This window comes from Ursus arctos, unplaced genomic scaffold (genome assembly GCF_023065955.2).
Source record: "Ursus arctos isolate Adak ecotype North America unplaced genomic scaffold, UrsArc2.0 scaffold_4, whole genome shotgun sequence".
In the NCBI taxonomy this organism is placed as follows: Eukaryota; Metazoa; Chordata; class Mammalia; order Carnivora; family Ursidae; genus Ursus; species Ursus arctos.
The window spans coordinates 23,355,924-23,382,101 of record NW_026623056.1 but is presented as its reverse complement, the minus strand read 5'-3'; the positions used below and the strand labels follow the sequence as shown (position 1 = coordinate 23,382,101).

Genomic DNA, 26,178 nt, shown 5'->3' with positions numbered 1-26,178 from the left:
GAGTTTTATTTACATTCCAGTTACTGTTTCTCTTTGGGCGAGTTACCTCCCCTCTTTGGCTGAATTTCTGGACCTGTAACAGAGTGTGTTGGACACCATGTTACTTAACATCTCTTTTCAACCTTAAACTGACAAAACTCGGTAGCACCAGTGGCTACGTTATGAGCACTGCCATAGTTTAAAGTAGTTGACTCTTGTCTGATGCCTGTTGGACCCTCGAGATAATAATTTATGCACTGGGAGAGTGTGGCTGCACTGGATCTCATGTATATGTATAATTTCTGTTCTCTCATAAGGGAATGTGCTATTTGTAGTCCATGAAGAGATATCCTTGAAAATCATGGTTAAAGATTTCCACCCTTACTTTCTATGATCTCAGTAAATAGCATAGTTATTCAGGAAGTTCACTTATGCCTATTAGATTCTAAATTGACTATTAAATAGCTTTTATTAAACTCTTTTCATATTCAGTTAAATGAATCTCTGCTATACTATGCTTGCTTTCTAGTGATATGTCTGTCATTCATATTAGGATTTTTTAAGTTACTCTTTTATTCCTGAGCATATTCAGATATGCATTTAAATTCATATACTAGATGTGTACATGCACATTTTTTTCAACCGTTCTATTCGGTATAACACAGATAAATACATTTTGGTTAAAAGGAAAATGAGCTTTCATTCTTAATGTGCCATAATTCTAACAGTTCTTAATGTCCGCTTATTGTGAGTCTGTGTTTTAAATCTAAGAATTAAAATAAGCAAAGAAAAAGATTGTTTTTTTGAGTAATTCCAATTAGTTAAGCTTTAAAAAAAAAGTTTTGGGGCACCTTGGGCTCAGGTCATGATCTCAGGATTGTGGGATCAAGCCCCACATCCCATATCGGGCTCGGCTCACTGCTCAGCAAGGAGGCTGCTTCTCCCTCTGCCCCTCCACCTCCCCATGTTGATGCAAATGGTGGGTATTCATCTTTTCTAATAACTGAGTAATATTCCATTGTATATATGTACCACACCTTCTTTATCCAGTCATCCGTTGAAGGGCATCACGGCTCCTTCCACAGTTTGGCTATTGTGGACATTGCTGCTATGAACATTGGGGTGCATGTGCCCCTTCTTTTCACTACATCTGTATCTTTGGGGTAAATACCTAGTACTGCAATTGCTGGGTCATAGGGTAGCTCTATTTTTAACATCTTGAGGAACCTCCATACTAATATCCAGAGTGATTGTACCAGCTTCCATTCCCACCAACAATGTAAGAGCGTTCCCCTTTCTCCACATCCTCGCCGACATTTGTTGTTTTCTGCCTTGTTAATTTTTGCCATTCTAACTTGTGTAAGGTAGTATCTCATTGTGGTTTTGATTTGTATTTCCCTGATGGCTGGTGATGTTGAACATTTTTTCATGTGCCTATAAGCCAGTTGCACGTCTTCTTTGGAGAAGTGTCTGTTGATGTCTTCTGCCCATTTTTTGACGGGATTATTTGGTTTTTGGGTGTTGAGTTTGAGAAGCTCTTTATCTATCTTGGATACCAGCCCTTTATCTGTAATGTCATTTGCAAATATCTTCTCCCATTCCATGTGTTCCCTCTTAGTTTTGTTGACTGTTTCCTTTGCTGTGCAGAAGCTTTTTATCTTGATGAAGTCCTAAAAGTTCATTTTTGCTTTTATTTCCCTTGCCTTTGGAGATGTGTCTTGAAAGAAATTGCTGTGGCCAATGTCGAAGAGGTACTGCCTATGTTCTCCTCTAGGATTTTGATGAATTCCTGTCTCCCATTGAGGTCTTTTATCCATTTTGAGTTTATCTTTATGTATGGTGTAAGAGAATGGTCTAGTTTCATTCTTCTGTATGTAGCTGTCCAGTTTTCCCAGCACCACTTATTGAAGAGACTCTTTTTTCCACTGGATATTTTTTCCTGATTTGTCAAAGATTAGTTGACCATAGAGTTGAGGGTCCATTTCTGGAGTCTCTGTTCTGTTTAATTTTAAACGGTGGGCACAGGCCTGAAGATATTGTTTTAAGACTAGAGAAGGCTGATACTAGGGGAGGCAAACCTGAAAGACAAGAGAGCAAGGCTCCATCACTTCTGCAGTACTGAGTCCCTCTGTACAGCATGCCTCAGCAGGAGAGCACCAGCACATCCAGGGGCTCCGTGGTCAGTTAAAAGCAGGCTGTTAACATAGGCTTTCTTGAGGTGTTTTTGGTGTATATTAGGACGAGGTTTTCTTTTAAAAAGCAGTTTCCTACTTCATGTTAAATAGTGTGGTTAGGCACACCAATGGAGGCCATAGCCAGTATATGGCAGGGACGGGGGGGTTGGCATGTGCCTGGGGGCAAACCCAGCTGGTCTTAAAGAAGCTACTTAGAGTCCAAATGGTATCATTTATCTAGTGTCATTCACCTGGTTTGTGTCCATTTTTAAACTGGGAATGAATTCCGTTGGACATCTGATTTCTCCCCCTCACCAGGAGGCGGGAGAATGGGAAAGATGGAGTGAGTGCTGGGTAGCATAGAGTTAAAATTTTAAGATCCATTCTGAAAAATCTGTGTTTTAATAGTGGAGTTTAATTCATGTGCATTTAATGAGATTGCTGATGCATCTGAATTTGTTTTTACCATTGTAGTTTGTATATTTTTCTTTTGCTTCCAATGTTCTTTTTTTATTTCCTTGGTTTGACACTTTTTTTCTATTCTGTTTTTATTCTTTTGCTAGTTTATAAATGTAGGTTATAATTCTGTGTCTTTAGTGATTTACCCTTATTTTTTTTAACATGCATATATAAGTATATAGTCTGCTAAATATTTTATTTTGTGTTTCTGTCCTCCTTCCCCAAAGCTGGTTGACCTTGGGATGTTGCCTTATCTAGTAAACACCACCATAGTTCTCACCAATTTGATTAGTGACACTTTAAAAGAAAATCATATGTGTGATTACTTATTATTCTATAGCTAATAGTTAAATTTACCAATCTTTAAAATAATTTCTATGCATATATTTTTTTGTTTTGTGTGCATATCAAATTTAGCCCCTGTGAAATTTATTTTTCTTCTAAAAGAAATCTTTGTTCTGAGTTGGAGGGTCTGTAGGTGGTGAATTCGTTTTTGTCCTGGTGTCCATGACAATGTCTTCTTTTCACTTTCACTCTTGAATTATAGTTCAGATAATTTTATGATTCCAGTAGACCTGTACTTTTTCCAGCACTTTGAAAATTATATTCCATTGGTTTCTGACATCTGTTGTTGACTATGAGAAGTTTGCTCAGTTGGATATTCTTTCCTTTGTAGGTAACTATATGGAAAACAATTTCCTTTTTGTGTTTCATGTTTTACACATCCAACTATAATATCTGTTGTGAATCTATCGCAATTTATCTTGTTAGACATTGAGGAGTGTACTTTTATTTTTATTTTTTTAAAGATTTTATTTTATTTATTCGACAGAGAGTGTACTTTTATTTTTATTTTTTTAAAGATTTTATTTTATTTATTCGACAGAGATAGAGACAGCCAGCGAGAGAGGGAACACAAGCAGGGGGAGTGGGAGAGGAAGAAGCAGGCTCATAGCAGAGGAGCCTGATGTGGGGCTCGATCCCATAACGCCGGGATCACGCCCTGAGCCGAAGGCAGACGCTCAACCGCTGTGCCACCCAGGCGCCCCCAGAGTGTACTTTTAATCTGAAGATTCATATTTCGTCCATTCTGGGAAACTTTAACTCTTAACCCGTGTACATTTTATTTCTCTATTTTGATGCTGATAATGCTCAAAATGACTTACGTTAGAAGCTCAGATTCATCTACTTTAGAATTATTGCCAGCTAGTTTGTGATTTCAATCACTGTGTTTTTGATTTTTGGATGTCCAGTGGTTTCTGGGTAATATCCATCTAATTTTGATTGATTTCTTCCTGTTTTTACTATCTAGCTCTTTTTATGGAAAGTTACTAACTCATTTATCTCTCTGAGCATTCTTATAATACTTCGTCAGACTTTCCTGTAAGTTTCATTTCTTTGGTAATGAATTCATGTTTTTAATCATTGATTTTGTTGGCTATCATTTTTAGAATTAGGTTGAAATTATCTTAGAATTTAAAATTAGTTCTCCATGTGTTTGAAATTTTGGTCTGCAGGAACATTTCTCTCCCCTTCCCTGCCCCACCTCATGATCTTCTTCCTCCGAGCTCTGCCCTCACTTTCTAGTTTGTTGTTGTTGTTGTTGTTGTTGCTGCTGCTATCCAGCCTCCAGTGGTCCCAGTTTAGCATAAGATGTTAGAGTCATTGCAAGGTTCCTATCCTAGGGTAACATTGGGGTTAGGGAAGGGAGCCTGGGCTAGGTCTAGTTCCTCTGACTGTGAGGCTGTGTCTGTCACTAGATCTTGTCTAAAGTAGTATCAACATTTTTATTTTAGCCTTTTTACAGTTGGAGCAGGAAAACTATCACAGCCACTGGTGTGAGCAGGTAGGCTGGTTCCAGTTCCCGTCCTGCATAGAGGGATTTTATTCCCATTGACTTGACCAGAGTGGAACTCTGGGACACAGCACCAATGTCAAGATATGGAGCTTGTAGCTCCAACCTACAAAATCCTTCATTTCCATTCCACAGGGGTGCTCGTTTCCATTCCACAGGGATGCTCAGCTTGCTTTGAACCTGGCTATGTCATTTAGATCTTACATTTTTATATTTTATTCATCGCTGCTATCTGTTTGGAGCAGAGTGGGTGCAACATAGTCTAAACTCATGCCTTTTTTCTCTCTTTTTTAAGTTATAGTAAAAAACACATAAAATTTACCATTGTAACCATTTTTAAGTGTTACATTACAGTAGCGTTAACTATATGCACATTGTTGTGCAACAGATCTCTAGAAATTTTTCATCTTGCAAAACTGAAATTCTGTGCCCATAAACAACAATTCTCTCCGCCCTCTCTTCAGCTTCTGGCAAACACCATTCTACTTTCAGTTTCTGAGTTTGACTGCTTTAGATATCTCATATATGTGGAATCATGTAGTATTTATCTTTTTGTGCTTGGCTTATTTCACTTAGTGTAATGTCTTCGAGGTTCATCTATGTTGTAGCGTCTGAAAAAATTTCCTTCTTTTTAATTTTTTGGGAAGTCTCCATACTGTTTCCCATAGCAGCTGTATCATTTTGTATTCCTAACAGCAGTGTATAAGGGTTTCAATTTTTCCATATTGTTGCCAACATTTGTTATTTCCTTCTTCTTTCTTTCTTTCTTTCTTTCTTTCTTTCTTTCTTTCTTTCTTTGTTAGTGGTCATACTAGCAGATACAAGGTGATATCTCATTGTAGTTTTGACTTGCATTTCCCTTGGATTAATGATGCTAAGCACTTTTCGTGTACATGTTGGCCATTTGCATGTCTTTGGAGAAATGTCTATTTGAGTCCTTTGCCCATTTCTAAATGTGTTTTTTGGCTGTTAAGTTATAAGAGTTCTTTATATATGAATATGAACTCCTTATCAGATATATGGTTGGCAAATATTTTTTCCTGTTCTGTAGGTTACTTTTTCCCTTTGTTGATTGTTTTCTTTGCTGTGCAGAAACTTTGATGTAATCCCACTTATCTATTTTTACATTTGTTGCCTGTGAATTTGGTTTCATATCCAATAAATCATTGCCAAGTTCAATGTCATGAAGTTTTTCTCCTATGTTTTCTTCTAGGAATTTTATAATTTTAGGTATTACATTTAGGTTTTTAATCCATTTTGAGTTAAATTTTGCATACAGTATAAGGTAAGGGTCCGCTTTTATATATTTATTTTTTTGCATACAGATACCCAGTTTTTCCAACACCATACATCAAAGAGACTATCGTTTCCCCATTGTGTAGTCTTGGCACCCTTGCCAAAGATCACTGGACCATATTTGTGAGAGTTTATTTCTGAGTTCTCTATTTTGTTTCATTCATCTATATGTCTGTCTTTATGCTAGTACTAAAATTTTTGATTACTGTAGGTTTGTAAGATGTTTTAAAATCAGGAGGTGTGAGTCTTCCACCTTTGTTGTTGTTGTTGTTAATCAAAATTGTTTTGACTATTCAGAATCCTGTGAGGTTCCATGTGGATTTGAGGATTTTTTTTTCCCATTCCTGAAAAAAAAATGCCATTGGGATTTATAGGGATTACTTTGAATCTGGAGGTTGTTTTGAGTAATATGGCTACTTTGGCAATATTAAATCTCTCAATCCATAAACACAGATGTCTTTCCATTTATTTGTTTTTTTCCTTAATTTCTTTCAGCAATGTTTTGTAGTTTTCAGTGTATAGTTCTTTTGCCCCCTTGATTAAGTTTGTATTTATTGTGCCATTTTGAAAGGAAGCCCAAAATAATTTTAATGGCTTTAAGTGATACTTTTTTTGGTAAAGTAGAGTAAATAAAAGTTCTAGAAGGCATCACTTTCTCACACAAAAGAAGCTCACAAATGCTAGAAACTTCTGTTCCTGAAACACCTTCTTCAGTAGTTCAGGAAACACTGCTGTGTCACAATCTGTTGAGACAGATTTTCCTACAAATTTTACCTTATTCAGATAGTGCCCTTAATTTTAAAATTTTTGCTATTTAACCGGTTGTAACTGACTTGAGTTTTAATATTGTTTGGTGTTTCAATCTCTTTGAGGTTTACAAGATTTTGAAAAAGCTTGTAAAACAGCCTAAATTTTGTCATATTATCACAATGCTTAAAGGCATTTGTGTGGGAGTGGGGAGGGTTGCATCTTTTCGTCATATACAGAGAAGGTGTAGTCTGAATCTCCTCCTTCTACCATCCTCTGTAAATTTACTCTATGATTGGTATCTTTTTATATTTTTATTAGTTTGAACTGAACCTTGTATACATAAAACAATTACAGATAAGGATTGTTTGATATAAAATTCTAAAGTCAGATTATTTTCAAATGGGAGGTTAAGAAATTGGTGATAAAATATTTTAGATAATTATTATAGGGAGTTATATGCATAATAAAATGCATAAAGGATGAAAGTAATACTATTGTTACATTGATGATGCTGTTATATTTGACTTTGTTGTTGTTGTTCTGTACCTATGTAATTCTTAACCTTCCTTGCCGTTCGTATCTTACTGATATGTGAACTCTTTCCATTAATTAGATACTACTTCTGCTTTAGTATCACAGTACTATGTGTCTGTTTTTCTAGGGGGAAGGAATTATTTCATATTCATTTTTGCTACCTGCGCCATATATTTCCCCCAGTCACAACATTAAGTACATTCTCTGATAAAGGAAAGCTCTCAATGAACTTGTTGAATTTTAAAGAATTGCCTATTCCAAGTATAGATGGAGCAAATTATATACAGCAGGTGAACAGTTAACTATGATTACATTGGTGATCTTACAGTCCACAGCACAAATGCTCCTTTGCCATCAATGTCAGCCTTAATAAACCTAAAATTCAGTCGATATATATTTATTGGAATCTACCACATACTAGACATTAGACCATATAGTGAGCATATGAAAATGGGTAAAATAAACAGACTTATCTTCCTAGACATTCCACTTATCATAATAATTACCTGTTGCAAGAAGTTTGGGCCAGTACAAAGTTAGAGAGCACAGTCTCCAAGACCACCTTCACTTCTAACACCAACTGTACGTTCCGGTCAAGGGTGGTTCCCAACACTACTCTTTGGTTTGATAATTTATTAGAAGGACTTACAGAACTCACTGAAAGCTATTATAAGTATTATACTTGTAGTTATTGTTTATTACAGGGAAAGCATACAGGGAAGCCAAGGAAAGCAGTATATGGGCATAGTATAGGAGACACCAAAAGTACCAAATGCAGAGTTTCTGTTGTCTTCTTCCTATAGAACAGAATGTGTTACTCTTCTAGTATCAATATGTGACAATGCACATGAAATACTGCCAGTCGGGAAACTCACCTGAGCCTTGGTGTTAAGAGTTTTTATTGAGACTCCGTTATGGAGGATTGATTGAATGATTGCCCATGTGGCTGATCTCAGGCTCCTGGTAGACCGATACATTGAATGACCCAAAGTGCTAACCCTAAAACATATTGTTTCTCTCTGGCTAATCTAAGGCCCTCAGGCAAACAAATATCAATTTCCAGAAGCCAAGGGCAAATGCCACGCATCTTTTGGGACAAGGTTAAGTTCTTTTCATGTATACACACTGTCTAATTGAAATGAATGCCATATTTTATTAATACGTTGCTCTGACTTGGCCTCCAGTCACACCGTGTTATAAACAAAACATGTCCTCCCAAAATGCATATGTTAAAACTCTAATCCTCAGTGTGATGGTATTAGGAGGTGAGGCCTTTGGGAGGTAACTGGGTTTAGATGATGTCATAAGGGTGAAGCCCTCATAATGGGATTGGTGTCCTTATAGAAAGAGGACAAGAAACTGGAACTTTTTCTCTCTGTGAGCGCACAAAGTAGATGTCATGTAAGCATACAATGAGATGATAGCTGTCTACAAGCCAGGAAAAGAGCCCTCACCAAGAACCAAATCTGATGACACCTTGATCTTGGACTTCCCAGCTTCTGGAACTATGTGAAATAAATGTCTGTTGTTTAAGCCAGAGTCTATGATATTTTGTTAGAGCAAAGAAGATATTTCCCTTCTGCCTACCATCTATTTTCTTTCTCCAACTTGGAAGAAGGAAATAATGAAAGGAAAGAAAGTTATGAGAGTAACATCTGGTACATCATCATTTGGGAAGTGAAAACATAACTCAGTGCTTTGGACAACTTGGGAGCCTTGACATTTGAATTTGGGAAATTGAACTTAAAAAAATGCAATTTGAATAGCTTGAAACATGTCTAAGACTTGTAACTAGGCTGAAAGTATTGGGTCTTTTTTTTTTTTAAGGTTTATTTACTTATTTTTAGAGAGAGAGAGGGAGAGAGAGAGAGGGAGAGAGAGAGAGAGAGAGGAGGGATCAGGAGCAGAGGGAAAGGGAGAGAGAATCCCAAGTTGACTCTGTGCTGAGCATGGAGCCAGAGGCAGAGCTCCATCTCAGGACCCTGAGATCACTACCTGAGCCGAAACCAAGAGTCGGACACTCAACTGACTGTGCCACCCAGACCCTCCAGTATTGGGGCTTTTTTAATGAGTAATTTGGTGCTTTTAGCACACATATCCCTGGCATTTCAGTGATTGGTAATGATTAAAATGTTTTAAAAAGGTTTGCTTTTCTGACTACAATCACTGTTTACTTACTTATAAACTTAAAACGATTATATTGATAATGTTTGGCTTTGTATCAATTATCTCTAAAGTCAGAATTTTTAGGTTATGAACTATTGAGATTTTCTTTTCAACTGAGGGATTAAGGTCAAATTATATGAGTACAAATTCTTATTGTTTAACACTGCCTTAATCCATGTCAATTTTATTTGAAACTAAATCAATGATAAAATGACTCCTTTAAGTCAGTCTTTGTTCTAATATATAAGTGGTACTATAAGCTGTTATGAGAGTAGTTCTACCAATGATAGCCATTGCAGCAGTATTAATGGCTGTGCTGGCACAAATAATGCAGTTTATTTAGTTTTTGTTGTTTCTAAAGGGCTTTTAGATTTATATGTAATTTGCACAGTCATTCTGTGAGGAAGGACAGGAATGGACCATTAAATATAGATGAAAAGCTGTGGCTTAGGAAGCTTGTTGACTTAAGTCCATCCTGGTGAGTAATAGAACCCAAACTATTATCTAGGTCTTAACTCCAGAAATCATGAGATTTTGATAATACTTCACTGCCATTGGCCTTATATATAATAGATCTTATCACTGTAGAACGCTTTCTCAATTTTTAACTGAGCCTTCATATAAACGGTCTCATATGAGCCTTACAATAACTGTGATATTGCTACTGCAGGACAAAAGATACACCTGGGAAGCAGCGTGTGTGATTAAAATGAGGGCACTCAGCATAGGTGAGGTAGATCAAGAAAAAGAAATCCTAGTTCAATGTTCATTTCTTAAACCAAAATTGTTTATCTTATTCGCTATTGCAATTAAAGAGGTATCACTCTGTACTGTTATAACATAATGTCAAAGGCATAATTATATTAAAACCAGGGCAACCTATCACCTTGTTTATTTATAGGTATCAACAGCAATAATAACAACAAGAATGAGAGAGCTATTTCTTAATTGCCTCATGTCCTTTTGCACCATGTAGAATTACATGCCTAAATCTGATGTTTCAGTGAGAGCAGATGATGTCAAGTTTGTGATAAGGTACTGACTTTATATTGAAAAACTAAGTCAAGAGTTATTGAGAGACATGGGAGGGGCCTTTGAGGAAGAAGAAAAGAAGAGGATCAACATGGAAAGCTGTAAGGGGAGGATGAGTTTATGCCCACAAGGTGACAATAGGAGAAAGTACCTTTTTATTTTAATTCTCTAATTTCTTTTGCTTCTCACTGTCCTAGATGTCCAAAATTTCCCATTGCTGAGGACCCAATAAAACTTTTCTCAATTTCTGCAAGATAAAATTTCTGCAAAAATAACGTCCGTATTTTGTACCTTGATAGGACATTTATCTCTATATTCCCTTTCTTCCTTTTGTTAGAATTACTGTTTTTTGTGCCCTATTTATCCTACCAGATGCAAGCTCCTTGAAGTTAGTGATTGGATCTAATGTAGATTACTATATCCTGTAGCACTAAAGACTGCAATTACCATGTGAAGGTACCTGTTACAATCTTGTTGAATCAGTTGATGGATACATTTCATGCAGTTTAATTCTGAAAATAATTTATTGGGCATCTTGTCTTACTGGTTTTTGTAATAATTGTGCTGATTGTGTCCCTACACACTTTCTAGTTCAGTTCACTGTTTCAACTTCGAAAAGGCTTTGAAACATGGCATGTTTGCTAGAGGAGTCATTGTTCATGCTTCTCTGCATTGAGGTCTATATTGTGTTGTAGTTTTAAGAGCCAATGTTGTCGTGTCTTCCTTTCTGTACCAAATACTGCTTAAAAAGAGAGGGAGCTAAGATTGGCAAGGACATCTTCTGGGAAGCAGCTGGTCATTGCAGTTCATCTTTCATTGGAAGATTTCCATTTTATGTTGAAAAGAAACGGCAGGTTTTTTAACCAAACGTATGTAGAATAGAGGTACAAAATAATTACCCGCTCTAGAATTTGAGTTTCCTCATCAACTGACTTCTTCATGGAATGTTCTGAAATCTGAGGTGTATGCAGAACTATTTCTTGGGGCAGGTAGTTTCTCTGAGAAGTCCTGAATATTTAAGGAGAGAGAAAGAGAGAGAAAGAAGGAATATCTTAGCCATTAATGCCAAATGAATCATAGAGTTTTGGTTAATGGCACTTGGATAGAGAAAAGTCAAAGGCCAACACAAAGGCTTGTTTAGCAATTCGTTTATTAAATATTCAGTTCAGGCTATTTACATTTTTTTCTTCCATATACGTGTGATTTCCTTGAATTTCATAACATTTCTTTTTCATCTTAGGTTAGTTTTTGGCTATAGCATCTAGAAAAAAAATTATTTATTTTGCCTATTTTTTTTATCCTCATATATATTAATTAAGTGAACTGGGGTATCCTTTCCAACAACAACAACAGCAACAACCAAAAGAAAGAAAGAAAAAAGAAAAGAAAGAAAGAAAAAAAAAAAGAAAATACGAAATCTTGCCAGCCCAAGAATCTGGCAGTTGTTGCTTGCAAGCGTGATATGATCGGTCGTTGTTGGAATTAGTTTGCCTTTCTTTAGAAAGAATCAATAGATCATTACTTTTACTTTCAGTAAGGACTGAATAATGGTGAGCATTCATTTTTAACTTATTATGTTTTCAGTATTAATTGGTGTTGATTTTATTCTAAGAGTTTATAACTTCTGGAGAATATTCATACTTTAGCTCCAGGCCTAGCCTTCATTGTAAAAATTACCATATGTGTTTCTCCTAACATTTTTCATTGAAAAATAAAAGTAGAATTAAGCTTCTAAGAGCAGCACTAATGAAGACCTTTAGTTGAATCATTTGGAAATGATACTAAATTTTATATTTTTTCCCTTCTGCCTTGTCATTAGGCCAATATGTAGTCATATATCCAAAATGTCTGGATTACATTTCTTTAGTCATTAGTGAATCAGGCAGTTTTAAGTAGTATTTAATGCAAGCTTTAGAAATAAAACTGGGTTTGAATCATAGTTCTGTAACTTTCTTTTATATCATTGGAGAAATTTCTTAAACTTCTAGGCTCAGTTTCCTTATATGTAAAATGGGGATAATAATGAAAATGCATGCTATATAGGATTATAGCAAGGATGAAATGAAAGGATGCATGTAAAACCCTAGCCTTGTGCATGGTACACGGTGAATGCTCAGTGTTAGCCAGTAGTAGTAGTAGTAGTAGTAGTAGTCGTATATGCTCAGTATATCCTCAATCAGGTCCTTAGCGTCAGTCCATGATGTTCATGTAGTATTAATTCTACCCTTAGTTTCAGCGGTGATTCCTCGTTTGCCTAATGTACTTTCTTTAGCCTCTCTGGCCATGGAAGATTAGCTGTAGAGCATTTCTCATGTAATTAGAGCCAATTAGCTTCAGGCCCAAGACTTGACTTTATCTGTTGAAGGAGAGTTACTTTTTTTTTTTTTTTCAACTGGATTTAGAACTGAGAGGATAAAAGGACTACAACCACCTTCAGAGTGCAAGAGAAATCCTGGATTAAAATGATTCCAACATTCAGAGGACCAGATGCCTAGGCAAAAAGATGGAGAGACCAGGTCTTGTTCACATCCTTCGAAGCTGCACATAAAAACACACCTGAAGCCAGCCCTACATGTGACATTTGCAATTTTATGACCCAATAATTGACCTTCTTGTGTTAGCCAGTTTGGGTTATATATTTTTAAATTATTAACCAGGTAAACTGAGAGCGATGAACCAATTTTCATAGTAGTCAGACTTTCTGTGAAAATTCCATGTTCCTGTCATTCTTACTGAGAAATTACCCAGTGGCCTCCTTCTGAAGATTTATGGCTTTACGGTGGCTTTCTGGACCAGGCTCATTCCCAAAAGAGATTTCCTGTCATTATTAGTTCTGCCTTCCCTTGCTTTTCCCTCTCTAAAACCAATGTAAGAATTAGCAATTTCATAAGTAAATGTTTCTTGGTTTGTAATAAAAAAAAAATCATTCAAAGATATAGATCAATTTTTTTTTTCTACTCTCCATCCTCCCGCCCCCAGCTTGAGCCAGTTTTTCAATTTGGGGGCTTTTCTTCTTCGAAATATCTCTTTATTTAACTCACTTGGAGGAGGTGAGACTACATACAATCAGTATATAGGCCATGACTTTCATATACTTTAGGGAGGGGCAAAAGCAAAACAAATGAGTGCTAAATGCAAAGGCAAAAATCAGTTGGTTTTCAATTGAGATTTGAATGGAGAGAGACGTGGTGAGGCAGAGAAACAATTTCAAGCCTACAGCCTACTGCATTTATGGGACACCTAAAGTTTGTTTCTTTTTTTTTTTTTTTTAAAGATTTTATTTATTTATTCGACAGAGATAGAGACAGCCAGTGAGAGAGGGAACACAAGCAGGGGGAGTGGGAGAGAAAGAAGCAGGCTCATAGCAGCGGAGCCTGATGTGGGGCTCGATCCCACAACGCCGGGATCACGCCCTGAGCCGAAGGCAGACGCTTAACCGCTGTGCCACCCAGGCGCCCCCTAAAGTTTGTTTCTATACCACAAAATTTTAAAATCCAGTCGTTAAATTGGGTAAGTGGTTTAGCTGCATGGAAATGTATATATCAAAAGTGACCTATTTCCGCCACCTCTAACTGGAAGGAAAGAACTTTATTTTGAGGCTATTGAGAACCTAGGTCTCTCACAGGGTAACCATATGCCCTGGTTCATCCAGGAGAGTCCCAGTTTATGCATGATGTCTTAGTGTCGTCATTGAGAGTAACTGTTTGATCCTCGGAAGAATCCTGGATTAAGATTTGGGCAATAAGTATGCAATCACCTGACACATGATCCTACATATGACACAGTGAGTCATCTGAGGTATCAGTGTATGCACAAAATCTCACTGAAAAATTTAAAATTCCTTCTTCTGATTTTACTTCCAAGACCCACTCTTAATGAAAGAACTCTTAAGTTCACTTGCCCATATCACCCAGGTTTTGCGTTTGGCTGTGAGTAAGAGAGATACCTGTAACAGAGGTTTAAATTTTCTCATGTAATCACAAGTCTGGAGATTGACAGTTACGGGTGTTGATTAATGGACTGGTTCAAGAAGCGCATTATGGCCAAGGTCTTTAGATGTATTTGGCCTTTTCCTCACGGTACGAGATGAGTTCTATAACTCCAGCTTACACATGTACATTCTGGGCAGTGGAAAAGGGGCACAGAGAAAGATTGTGTATTTGTCAGGAAAGCATACTTTCCCAGAAATTCTGGTAATGTCCATAAATAATGTATAGAACGGTGTCACATGGTCGCCCCTAGGTGAATGAGTGTAGGGAAATGTCTTGATTATTTTTAAATTTTGAGCTGTAGACATTGTCATAACTATCAAAGCAGGGTTTTGATAATATTAAGGGGAAAATGGATATTAGGTAGGCACTTGACAACTACTAATACCTGTCCAGACTGAAATATCTAAATATATATATATATATATATATATATATATATATATATATATTTAATGAATATATATACTGGTGAATCAGGCAGTTTTAAGTAGTATTTAAGAATGCAAGCTTTAGAAATAAAACTGCTGAATATATATATACACACACACATATATATATCCTATGTATATATACTGTAAGACTTCAGAACAAGAGAGATAGAGAACAAGTGAAGAGATTAAAGAGTATATATGCATGTTTCATCTCTACATTAGGTAATCTAAGATATTTTGCATCACCATTAATATTATTTAAAAGATTTATGAACTTCTACTAAGAAGCTAAATATTGAACTCTAGAGACTAGAGGGAAGAACGATTACCTGTAATTTTATTCAGGTCCAAATAGATTAGAACTCACCTGGGATTTGGAGACAGAAGCTTTCTGCTTGTTGAATTTTCATGGCAGATTGCTGGATATTTCCTTTGAAATTTCTTTCTATAACTAGGACAATGAGAAATAAACATTACTGTTTCGACTTCCATTCTTCTATTTCATTGGATGGGAAAAGTTCTTTCTATGTGGAACTGTGAAAAGGCACTAGGGAACTGAATGCCACCACTGAGGACATAGCATTACTTTACAAAGGTGTGTTTGCCTATGGTTGCTTTCTTCTTTAGGAGGTGGGAGGGACAGAGGGAGAGAGAGAACCTTGAGCAGGCTCCACACCCAGCTCAGAGCCCAAAGCGGGGCTCTATCTCACACCCCTGAGGTCATGATCTGAGCCAAAATCAAGAGTCAGACGCTCAATCTACTGAGCTACCCAGGTGCCCCACCTATGGTTTCAATATAGCTTTCCTAAAAATCCAGGGATCAGCAGTTTTTTCCATGCTCCTGTTTATCCAGTAGTTTATTACCTATTTATTTAGTGTTGGTAATGTGGCACATATTATCCAAGGCACTAGAGATAGAATGTAAAACATTTCCACTGTAGTGGAAGATAGCAAGACAGCATGTAAATACACAAATATGAAACTATTCCATTCAGGATGAGTCCTACAAAAGATAAATATATTTCTGTAATAGAGAATAATAGAGGAAACTAATTTAGACAGGATTTCCATAAAAATGTCTTTAAGGAGATGATATTCAAGCTAAAATCTAAAGGAGGGAAAGAAAGAGAATAATCACTAAACCAGGGGAAGACTGATGCTAGCAGAGGGAAAAAAATAAGTGCAAAACATTCATGGGAAGAAAATATTTGTCAATCCTACTGTTTCTGTCTTACCCTTCTGTCATAATGCTTGCATCTGAAGTGCTAGTTCTTACATATATTCATTTTCATTTACTTATCTATTTGATTTAAAATATTTTTACTTATTATGTACGGAGTACTATTTTGGGTGCTCTAGTTATGAAAGAGGAAAAAGACAAACACTGTGCTTTCACACCATAATAAAAGAATGAAATTGTTAAAGGTCATAACAGAAGGAAGCAAGTTTATAGAAACACAATACATGTTACTTCTTAGCATATTTTCTGAATTTTAAATTTTACATTAACTCTCATTATGAGTTTCTTTTATTTGTATCATCCTTGTATTTTGACTCTTTTTACATAAAGTCCACAAATACATTGCAGTTTTTAAAATCTGTGTGCTATTTAATGAATGCTTTCTTCATTATTAATATTCCCAAGGGATTTTTAGGAACTTTCTTAGTTATTTCAAAAAAGAAAAAAAAATGATTTCATTGGCATTATCTTAAGACCTTAAAGTCTAATTAATAGCAGGTTGCCAAATATATGTACATTTTAAAAGCTCCATGCCACATATAAAAAAGTAACTCAGATAGATCATGGACTTAAGTGCAAGTGCTAAAGCCATAAGCTGCTTAGAAAAAAGCATAGAGCTAAATCTTTATGATCCTAGATTAAAGAGTAGTTTCATAGATATGACACCAAAACATAAGAAACAAGAGAAAAATAGGTAAGTTTGCTTTCCTCATGATTAAAAACATTCGTGCTCCAAGGACATGGTCAAGAAAGTGAAAAGACAACCCAAAGAAGGGGACAAAAGTTTGCATATCGTATATCTGATAAGGAATGTGAATCTTGAATGTATAAAGAACTGTTACAACTAAAAAGAAAAAGACAGCCAAATTAAAAGTGTGCAAAGGATCTGAATAGACATATTTCCAAAGAAAATATACAAATAGTCAATAGCCTCATAATTAGATTCTCAACAGTGTTAACTATCAAGGATATATATGTTTAGATCATAGACTGTAGTTTTTTCTGCCTCTTTTTGGATCAATTCAAAAATTTCAATCAAAACTACAAATACCATTTCATACCCATTTGGATGACTATATTTTAAAAAGACGGATGGGGCGCTTAGGTGGCACAATCAGTTAAGCGTCCAACTCTTGGTTTCAGCTCAGGTCATGATCTCAGGATCATGCGTTTGAGACCCGCATTGGGCTCCATGCTCAGCTCGGAGTCTGCTTAAGACTTTTTCTCCCCAGGGGCACCTGGGTGGCTCAGTCGGTTAAGCGTCTGCCTTCAGCTCTGATCACGATCCCAGAGTCCTGGGATTGAGCCCCGTCTTGGGCTCCCTGCTGCTTCTCCCTCTTCCTCTGTGGCTCCTCCTGCTGGTGTTCTCTCAAGCTCTCTCAAATAAATAAATAAAATCTTAAAAAAAGAAAAAGAGACTCTTTCTCCCTCTCCCTCTGCCCTTCCCCCCCACTCCTTCTCTCTGTCTTCTAAATAAATAAATACATCTTAAAAAAATAAAATTAGTAAAAAATAAAAAATATAGATAATAACAAGTGTAGATAAGGATATGGAAAAGTTGGAACCCTTATTTACTGCTAGCAAAATGTAATATGATGCAGCCACTTGGGAAATAGTCTGGCAGGTCCTGAAAATGTTAAATATAGCATTACCATATGATCCAGCAATTCCACTACTAGGTGTATACCCGAGAGAAATGAAAACATATGTCTACACAAAACCTTTTGTTCACTAATATCCATTGCAACATTATTCATAGTAGCCCAAAAGTGGAAACAATCCAAATGTTTATCAAATGAAGAATGGGTATCTAAATGAGTAATGGGTAATCTAGAGTTGATTGTGGTGATGGTGGTTCAACTCTGTGAATATACTAAAATCCATTGCATTATACACTCAATCGGTGAATGGTATATGACTTTTACCTCAATAGTGCTGTTATTAAAAAATCTAACTCTATTTAAAATATCAATTTAATCATGATTTAATAGAGATTAAAAAGTAAATAAGATCATTTTTTCCACTAATGGATTCAATGCACATTAATTGAATTTTATTTTTTATTTGTTTAAAGTAACACAAAGGTGTGAATTTCCTCACTGTGGGAGAGGTGTGACACAATTCTAACACTCTGGTGTCGGAGCACAACATGAAGAAAGGAGGGAAACAGAGTAGAATCTGTGTTTCCATTGTGAAGTGGTGTCCTACAACTGTAAACACCCCTGATTTTGACCACAAAATACTACCTATGAGAGAAGAGTTTTTATAATAAGATTAATATTTGTTGGGACTGGTGGTACTTGATTGTACTTACTGAGCTTGGACATTTAAATTATTATTGCCAGGGCTTTCAAATTGTTGCATATCTGTTAGTAAGGCGGTACCTTTGGGTAGGTATATGTTTAAATCACAGAATATATTTTTTCTTCCTCTCTTTGGCTCAATTTAAATATGTTTCGTGAGGTATTCCTGAATATTCTGTATCTTAAAATTGTGTCTTGGTGCTATTTAATGGGAAAAGGTATAGAAATACGTGTATCTCTTTAGTAATGCACATTTTCACTCCTTGCAGCAGACCCTTACTACTTCCCTAATACACATTTGGAAATTTCAAATTATGGTGCAGTTTTAAATACAAAAATTTTAAACAGGCATTAACTGAAGTTTGAAGCTTGTTAGAATATTTAAAGAATTATACATAAAGATATACTTTTTAGAATTAAATATTTATTTTTATTTTATACATACTGTGATAGAATCACTCAAAAATCAGTTTTAAGGAACTAAAATAGCATAAAGTTGAGGGGCAGCATGTATCTTCTGTTCTCAGGGCGGCTTGTTCTACCTTCTTCATTTTTAGGTATAATAAGCACATCTCAAGTCAGAATAGAAGCCTGTTTTGTGGAGCATGGCTGTTCATCCAGCTATTATCTCGTGGAATTGTCACAATTATGTTACTATCATTCTTTTGTGTTCATTACAGCATTCATTATGTCTGTTTTCAAGGCCAGTGGCTGGGTCAATCAATATTACTTTCACTCAGGGAATTGGATAAGGTTTCATTCTCAAAAGATTTACCATTTTAAATATGCTATGTCTAGTTAGCCTTGTATAGTTTAATTCAGGCCATCTAAAAAAAAAGAGAGAGAAAGGAAGAAAAAAATAGAAATGCTCTAAAACAAATACCAAGATGCATTAGAGTTTTAAGAGAGTTGAAAACTTTCAATATAATTTAGACTAAAATAACATTTGGTAATTGATTCCCTGTATAGCCATCCAATCTCTGCTTGAGCCACCCCATAAGACTTCTCATGCTGTGGTAGAGCATTCTGGTGTAGTGTGAACAGTGTTTAGAATCAGTCACACTTTCCAATTTCTGTAATTTCTTTCTTGCCGCTGGTTGACTTTAGGTGATTTACTTAATGAGTTCCTCTTTATTATTTTTTTTTAAATCTAGTGTACTCTATCTACCTTACCAGTTTGTTAGAGGAATTTAGAATGATAAAATAATAGGTAATACACTCAGATCACCCAATAAATGTAGTATTTGCTTCCTACCCCTTATAAATGTCAAGACACTTGGCAAATTACAAGATATTTCAGAGCCGTATGTATATTTTTCATCTGAAAAATGTATTATTTCTCTATTTTGATTTTGGTAGAATAATAGTGATGCTTTTCCTTACGCTTATCCTCCCTCTTGACTACCTTCATGGCTTGTGTTCTCTGCCCTCTCATTTCCTCCAGATCACCCCTCTAAACTCTGGAAGGGGCCTTTTGTTGCCTCGCTACTCTTTATTTCATCACCTTAAAAGTAAACCAGCCACTTGCTGCCTTCAGAACCTTCAGTGAATTCTAGTAACCCACACTATCAGATCCAGAATTCTTTGCCCGGCCTTCAAAGCCCTTTAACGATTTGACTCCAACCTAACGCTGGTTTCACCTACATTTTCATTTCTCTCTATAACGTGTTTTCCTTTCCTTTCTTTTTTTTTTCTTTTCTTCTTGAGTCATTTCATAGATCTCACCTTGTCATGCACTCAGTCCTAATGCCTTTTCCTGCTCTTTTAGCTTATTAATCTCCCGTGCCTTCTTTCAGACCCAGTATACCTCCACCATGTTGAAACAAGAAATCAAGTCTACCTTTCCTTCCGTAGCATTTTGTTTGTACCTTTTATAGCTCTTTATTCTGCCTTTGGTTTAGTTTGTACTTTTATCTCCAGAACTACATTACCAGCATCTTGAAGGCAGAGCCTGTGTCTGATTTATCCTTGAATTTCCATCTACCAGTTTCCTGCAAACTCTCCTACCCACCACCCACCCGACAACACCTCCACAGAGGTGACGGATTTGTCTATTATCACAGTTGCTTTCGCTCCCAATGTTCTTCAGACACATGGAGATGCTTTGTGGCCTGACCAAAGCGACTCTTGAAACCATATCAGACTGAATATTTGGAATTTAATGTTCATAAGTGGTTTGTTTCTCCCCTTGTGGTCTAAATCACAGAGGCAGGCTTTCTTTCCATTAGCAGCTCTATTGTGCTCTTCCTTTTATTCTCTTTTTTTGCCTTTTGTATATTTTTTTATAATCTATTTTCTATTTATGGCTTGCACTTTTGCTTTCATACGATGTGATACCCAGAAATAGAGTTATTTGTGGCATGATAAATTGAAGGTGATTCTTCAATTTACAAAAAGCAAGCACTATTTTTATAACTTAAATAATATATTTACATTATATTTTACAGATTACAAAGCATGTTTGCATCCATTATTTTATTTGATTCTTACCCTGTGAAGTAGGCAAAGGGAAGGAAAATTGGGTTTATTTTATGGATTAGAAAGTGGAGGTGCGGGGGCTTAAGGGATTTAACTAATGTCACAAGCTGGTGCCAGACCTTGAACTAGTTTTTCCATGCCCATTCTAAGACATTTTCCACTGTATCATGCTGGGATATTTAAAATTCGCATAATCTGATTTCTCAAAATGATTTACCTGCAGTTTTCCCCTAATGCTGTATCAAGTAAAATGGGTTGCTTTAGGTTTAATATTTTAAAGGGCCTTATTTGGTTTGAACTTTTCTTTGATGTTTTCAGTTGTTTGTTTTGCCATTAGCCTGTCAGTGTCCCTTACCCTGCAAATCAGTTTACCATCATATTAGTTTTGAGTGTTCGGGTGATATGTGAGGTAATGTGTTACTGGGGCAGTCACAAATTGGTTTCAGAATGTTTTCTGAGTTTACCTGTATGCCATTTGAGTGCCTTATTTTTAATGTGGCTATTGCTGGGGTATGGTTTTTACTCTTGAAAGTTTTTAATGGTGTCTGCTAATTCATCATCCCAGAAGTAATTTAGCATTCTTATTATAATCTGAAATATAGATATGGAGTTTAGAGTAGTAGATTATTATAATAAGGATCTCTTTCTCAAGATTTCTTAACTGTATTTCTTGGTCCTCATTCTCAAATCTATATTTACAAATAGGCTGTGTTTTCGGTTTCTTTTTATTTATTTATTTATTTTTACAAAATGAAGAGACACAGGCCAAGTCCCCACTATATAAGATATATTGACTGAGAATGGAAAATGGAGTTGTACAGGCCTTCAGTCTCAGATGAAAAATGCCGAGGGAAGTAATTGGCCATATTCCAAACTCTTTTCAGAGACTGATCCAATAGTCCAAAATGGAAAATGAAGTTAAAAAAAAAAATTCCCCAAAGAGGCATGATTCATCTTGTGTGGCAGTAAATATAACTTTTTGAACACTGTTATTTATTTGACTACTTCACTGGAATCCAAGTGTACCTATCTCTGCAAATTAGCTTTTCAAAAACTCTGAAAGCCCAGCCCAAATGCTGCCCTGACAACCAGCTGTTGTTGTTGTTGTTCTTGTTGTTGTTTTAATTCTCCTTGTATCGAGAGATCTTCTAATTCTACCAGTTCCCTCTCGGCTATCCAGCACTGTGCCCACTCTGGCTTTATTTTCGTGGACTCCTAGTTAATAAAAGTGATCAGAGAAGACAATTAGACCAAATCAGTGGCTTTTTTTCCCCTAATATTCACCCAAATTAGAATCCAGTCTTTGCTGAAACATCTCTAAGATTGGGGGCTTTATTACCTGAATTGTACACTGGAGACGATTGTTAAGGTCATCTTCTTTTTATTGTGCCTGTTTTGGTCCTGGTTCTGCCAGCTGAAGTCACAGGGAATATATATGTTAATTGCTTAGCCGTGCTTGGCACATGGGTTATGCTCCAGCGCTGGTGACTGCCATGAAGATCAGCTGAGTTTTTCTGTCTCTGTATGCATTCCATCTCCCTTAGTCATGATCCATGTCCATATCTGTATATACTTACCTTCCATCGCAGACAATGAAGTTTGACACATAGTAAGGGAATTAAAGTGTTTTAAAAAAAATTATTATGTATCTCTCACATGACACATTTTCAACCATTTGTGGAACACATTTGAATACTATAGGAAGCTAAAAAAGTTTTTAAAAATAAATATTATAGGAAGCCATCATGGTTTCCATGAGAACATTCGCCAGTTTCAGTTCTTTCACAAGGTAATAAATATTACTTAATAAATAAATTAACAAATAAGCAATAGAATCATTAAAATCTGTAATTTGAAAGAAACCCTAAAGTCATTTGGTTCAATTTCTCTCTCTCTCTCTCTTTTTTTTTTTTTTTAATTTCTTTCAGATTAGAAGGTAGAACTCTAGACCTGGACCGTTTTCATTCCTTCCTCATGCAGAGCTCACTCTTTCATTTATACGTATGTCTCCTAAAATGTGAAATTGTAATCTGTGCAAGTAATGTTATATTAGTTCCTGCTTTGCTATAGCCCTTGCTGAATACCAGTTGACTCTCTGGGGCCACCAAGAATCTGTTTCTAGTCAGTATATACTATCAGCAATGCAGGGCTGGGGAATTAGAATTCATGCACTTGCCACTTAGAAATATATGTTTAAGAAATTCTCTGATATTACTTTTGTTTAAAACATTGATTAATTCCCACAAAGTTTTTATGATTATTCTGGTGGTCTCCCACAGCACTAGCTTATCTGATTTTCTGGTATAAAACAAACCTACGGAAATATGTTTTTTTCATTGACTTTATACTTATACAATAACAGCTTTGGTCTTTGTTATGTTTCAGTGGGTAGCCTGAACTAGATGCATGATAAGCTGAAACAATGCTAAGTACAGCCATAGTGTAGGGGGACCAAGATGGTGTTCCTGGTAGAGTTCTCATTATTTGTAACATAGAGAACTTTTACTTCTCTTTGGTAATCATTTCTGTAAGTCGAATGGAAATTCATGCTATTGGAAAAGGTTTTCCCTCACTGACATTGGCTACTTAGGCTTATTCTTTTCCCCTACGTGGGCCCCAAACCTTCTTTCAATTGAGGTCACTTTGTTTCCTATGACATTACATTCCAAACAAATCCTTACTTTGTACTCTCACTTGCTCCACTTATCACAAAGCCTTCTGATAGCCCAATCTATATCTAATTCTTCTTCCATATATCTACCAAAGACCCTTTCCTAAAATGTCTCATCCTTTGCTTTCTTAGCCAAAGTTTTGATGGTCAATGTGATGCCTCTCAGAAAAAAAATGATGCCCTTTCTCCACCATTGATAAATCAGAACCTCCAACTTCTCTCAGAGATTGGGGCACGATTTTTTATACAGATATCTGATGAGATGGTGGTAGTCAGTAGCTTAAGACTTCTATAGTGGATAAATTTGTGCAGGAGTTCCCAACTTATGTTTCTCCTGATAGTAGTTATAGAAACAAAAAGTCATCTGGAAAATATTTTTGGCTGTGTGTTTTTGCGCATTTTTTTATGTTCAAGGAATTTTCATGTTTGTAGTGTCATTGGATCTGCATAAAAACCTGCGATGTCGATCAGATCAGTGTAATTATCACCAATTAGAAACATAGTAAATTGCTCAAAGGTAATAAGGGTCACTAATACCAGTACCCAAGCTGAGATTTTCATTTCATACCTAAGCCTCCTGTCTCCCTCCATTATTTGAAAAATGAATGTTCCATTGCTTGTAGTCATTTAGGGTTTCTATTTAAGACTTTTATGTATTTGTTTATTTTTTGAGAGCAGAATATTGGTTGTGGTGTATGTCTGGAAGTGTAAGTACTGTGCTGTGAAGAGATGAGAGCTGAGAACAGTCTGCTAGGAGGTGGAATGGGGAGGAGACAGAGAAAGGGCAACTCAACCTATATTTCTGGGAAAGAAGGGAAAAAGAAACAAATAAAAGAATTCTATCTCTGCTTAAAAATTTATTTTTTGTATTCAACTTTTTAAGTTCGTATGAGAAGACTGTTAACTTTACATTTTTCTTCGGTACTCTGTAATGGTGCCCATCATCCTAAGCACCCAGTGATGGTGTACCAGTGTGGCAATAGGAAACAGTGTGTTGCACTCTGTGTGAAAAGTGATCCAAGGGTTTTATTTAAAGTAGTTGGAGTCTTTGAGATCTGTGACCATCCATCCGTACTCTTCTTGTTTTCTTCCATTGCTATCCTTCTTTCCTTCTTCCTCCTCCTTCCTTCCTTCCCTCCATTTCTTTCATTCTGTTTATCTCTCTTTTATGCCCCCAACCCTTCCTTCTTCCTTTTTCTTTTGGATATATATATTTAATACTCTTTCATTGAACATGTGTTATATTCAAAGTGAACTAGCTGCTTTGGATACGTGTAATACAAAGTATATAAAACTTGGGCTTTCCCAGGAGCTTATAGTTTTGCAGGGTAGGTAGACAGTACAAAAATGAGGACATTCAAGGTGGGCTCTTCCAAAGTCCCAAGTATGGAATAAGCATTATCTCAGTTATTCAAAGTGAAATACTGGGGTTATGGAATGGAGAGGATGTTCTTGTCCTGGAAATGTAGTTTGAATCACTAAGTCCTACTAATTTGCATCCAGGAAAATACTGGCCTTTGTAACTTGTTCTAAACTGTGTATAAGATTCTATTATCATATCACATAAAGTATGGTATATGTGATAATATATATCATACCTTCAATATTAAAAATTATGTACAAAGGAAGTCGAGTATGAAATGAGAAACTGACTATTCCAGGTCCCTTTATGAAGGTCTTCTGTCCCCTCTCTCCTATGAAGGAGAGCAAATTGGTAGTAAGATAAAAAGAGGATACTCTGTTTAGAAAGAACTATGAGCAACTACGTGCTTAGCAGGGCTGCTTTATCAAGCATACAAGGACTATGCCATAGTTGTATTTATGAATGGAAAGGGAATGAGGGTAGTAATTTCCGGGAATGATGGAGAGGTTACAGGGGGATGAGACAAGTGAAAGCAAAGTCAGTGCTTAATGCCCAATAGGGAATGTAGGCAGCTTGAGGATAAACCTCTCACATGTACATATGTGTCCAAAAGCCATGGAGGGTTAAGACATTACTCTACAGAATCCCTTCCATATGTGTATTCTGGTTCTACCACCTGTTACTTAGGGGCCATTTAGTAAGAAAAATAGCTTTATCCAATTTAACAATCCCTCAATTTCTTGGGATATTAAATGATGAATGAAAATCATGATAATAATTGTGATAGTTAACATTTTTGAATGCTGACTACATGTTTGGAATTTATAGATTTATTCATTCAGTCTTCATGGCAATTGCCTAAATTATGTCCTCACATTATTTTCCTTGGACCGGTGAAGAAATAAAGATGAAATGATTTACCCAAGATTACTCACATGGGAGATGAAGCTCTTAACTGTGTTAAATACTGATTCTCTAAGAATAAGAAAATGTCAGCTAATATTTATCTACATGGTGCTTGGTAGTTTCAAAGGGCTTTGACATCCACCATTATTTACAATTCACACAGCACTCCCATGAGGTATATTAAGTAAGTTATTTATCCCATTTTAAGAGCTGAAAACATTAAGGCTCAGGGAAACTACCATGCCTAAGAACACATGAGTAGTAAGTGATAAAACGGACATTCCACTTCAGGTCTATTTATTCCAAAACCTAAGTAGAATTCACTGCACTCCAATATCTGTTCATAATTTAAACCCACATAGACATGTCTAATTTTAGGCAAACTTCCAATCCAGTTGGCTAAAATCTAATAGTTTCTGATGTTTGGGAATGTACGTTTCCGTCTCTTAGTAATTATCTTCTGCATTATACAATCTTCACTGGAGTTGCCAGATAAATGAGATGTCACTGCACTTAGCAAGGATCACTGCTGCTGGCTCTCGATTGATT

At 36.1% G+C, this 26,178-nt stretch overlaps 1 protein-coding gene across 2 annotated transcripts in view; it reads left to right on the top strand.

Moving 5' to 3' along the window:
* Nucleotides 1–26,178, top strand: part of FGF12 (fibroblast growth factor 12) — a 537,632-nt gene that overhangs the window by 361,210 nt on the left and 150,244 nt on the right. The gene's annotated exons all lie outside the window — the stretch shown is intronic.